General features: G+C 40.6%; 1 protein-coding gene across 5 annotated transcripts in view; it reads right to left on the reverse strand.

Annotated features, from left to right (window-relative positions):
- Ttbk2 (tau tubulin kinase 2) overlaps positions 1 to 2471 on the reverse strand; it is a 170168-nt gene that overhangs the window by 124781 nt on the left and 42916 nt on the right. The gene's annotated exons all lie outside the window — the stretch shown is intronic.

Below are 2471 nucleotides of genomic sequence, written 5' to 3' on the forward strand. Positions count from 1 at the left end.
GGATGGTTCTTCTCCTGCGAGATGGGAGATCCACTAATTAAGACGTATCTATCAAAGCTCAAGAACAACCAGTGTTCTTAACCGCTAAGCCATCTCTCCAGCCCAAATAAAAATAGCTTTAAAGATTTTTTTATTTTATTTTTATTTATTTATTTTTTTTGAGACAAAGTCTCCCTGTATCTACAACCAGCCTAGAACTCACTATGGAGACCAGGCTGGATCTCAGAGATCCCCCTGCCTCTGCCTCCCTAGTGCTGGGGTTAAAGGTATGTGCCACCATACTGGGCATCAAAATGAAAATAGCTCCTTTTAAAAAGTAGTCAATGTGGCTGGGCGTGGTGGCGCATGCCTTTAATCCCAGCACCCGGGAGGTAGAGTCAGACGGATCTCTGTGAGTTCAAGGCAGCATGGTCTACATAGTGAGTTCCAGGACAGCTGGGGCTACAGGGAGACCCTGTCTCAAAAAGACAAAAAAAAAGTAGTCAATGAAGGGCTGGAGAGATGGCTTAGTGGTTAAGAGCACTGACTGCTCTTGCAGAGGACCTGGGTTCAGTTCCAACATGGCGTTAACATCCATTTGTAACTCCAGATCCAGGGGAACTGACACCCTCTTCAGACCTCTGTGAGCACTGCACAACTTGGGTACACTTACATATATGCAGGCAATACACTCATATGCATAAAATAAAAATAAGTAAAATATTTTTTTTAAAGTAGTCAATGAGGTGGCAGATTCCAGATCTAGGAAAGAAAGCCATTAAAAGACTATTGGGGGCAGAAAAGAATAGCTCAGTGGTAGAGTGCTTGAGGCCTTGGGTTTGTTCCCCAGCACAGAAGGGAAAAAGACCGCTAGGAAGCCAGAGTATTGGTGCACACCTGTAACACCAGCATTCTGAAGGCTGAGGCTGAGACAGAAGGATTGAGCTTGAAGTCGGTCTGGGCTGTACTGAAAAAATTAAAAAAAAAAAAAAATTAACAAAGCAAAAACAAAATAAAAGTTCCATTAGGACCATTTGAAAAGAACTGAGGAGGCATCCTAATGGTGTCCCCTTAATCAAACGAGACAATCTGAAAATTTATAAGGGTAACAAAAATGGACCAACACACCAAATGTTTATTTTTAACATTATTATTATGAGTGTGTGTGAGCACGTGTGTGAGCCATGTACATACCATGATGCACATGTGGAGATAGGAAGATGACTTTCAGGAGTCACTTCTCTCCTTCCATATTAGGTTTTAGGAATGGAACTCAGGTTGTCAGGTTTTCATGGTGAGCATTTTTACCCACTAAGACATCTTAACAGCCCTCAAATATGTTTAAATTCAAAAAATTTTAAAACATTTATTTATTTATTATTTATTTATTAATTTATTTTGTCTTTTTGAGACAGGGTCTCCCTGTAGCCCCAGTTGGCCTAGAACTTACTATGTAGATCAGGCTGGCCCTGAAAGCAGAGGTCCGCCTGCCTCTGCCTCCTTTTTTTGAGACAGGGTATCTAGACCAAAGTGGCATCCAACTTCCTTCCTATGTAGCAGAGAATAATCCTGAATAGACCCTTCCTCCACCTCCTGAGTGTTGGGATTACAGGTTGTGCCACCACACCCAGTCAGTCATACCTCACTCAGTTATAAGGTGCTAAGGATATAATCCAGGGCCTCATGCATGGTAGGCAAGCCTTCTATCACCTATGCTACATCCCCAGTCCTCACAAATTTGTCACATATACTAAAATAAAAAATCTCAGTGGTCACTTGGAGGGATGCTAGGGGACTAAGAAAAAAGAAGATAGCATTTATTGTGTTTTCCTAATCAAACTGTACCTCCAAATAATTATAGTGAATGAAAGAATAACAAAATACCAACAAGTTGCATCTCTAATGAATTAATGGGACTAGCAATGCTCATCAATAGCTACTGATACAACAGAAAGAAGAACAGTAACACATTAGTGAAAGCTCCCAAAACCATTTATGATGCAAAAAAAGAAAAAAAAAATCTGGTGATATGGCTTAGTGGTAGAGTACTTGTCTAGCACATGCAAGGCCCTAGCTTCAATCCCCAGTACTACACAACACAATACAACACAACAAAGCAAATGACAAACACCAACAACTTTTGTAGGTGATTACATTTTTCAAAAAGAAGTTCTTATCTTTTAAAGACATATACTGACGTAAGACAGTTCAAAATACTCTATGAGGGAAAAACAAGATTAAGCATATTAACCACAAACTAATGACTGTTTAGGTCAAGTCTTAAATGTATGGAAGCTTATCATACCTGTCTTGTTTTCATGTATACATAAAAGTTTCCTTAATAAGCCGGGCATGGTGGCGCATGCCTTTAATCCCAGCACCTGGGAGGCAGAGGCAGGTGGATTTTTATGAGTTCAAGGCCAGCCTGGTCTACATAGTGAGTTCCAGGACAGCTGGGGCTACAAGGAGACCCTGTCTCAAAAAAGACAAAA

This window comes from Nannospalax galili, unplaced genomic scaffold, assembly GCF_000622305.1.
Source record: "Nannospalax galili isolate Female #2095 unplaced genomic scaffold, S.galili_v1.0 scaffold342, whole genome shotgun sequence".
NCBI classification, from domain to species: Eukaryota; Metazoa; Chordata; class Mammalia; order Rodentia; family Spalacidae; genus Nannospalax; species Nannospalax galili.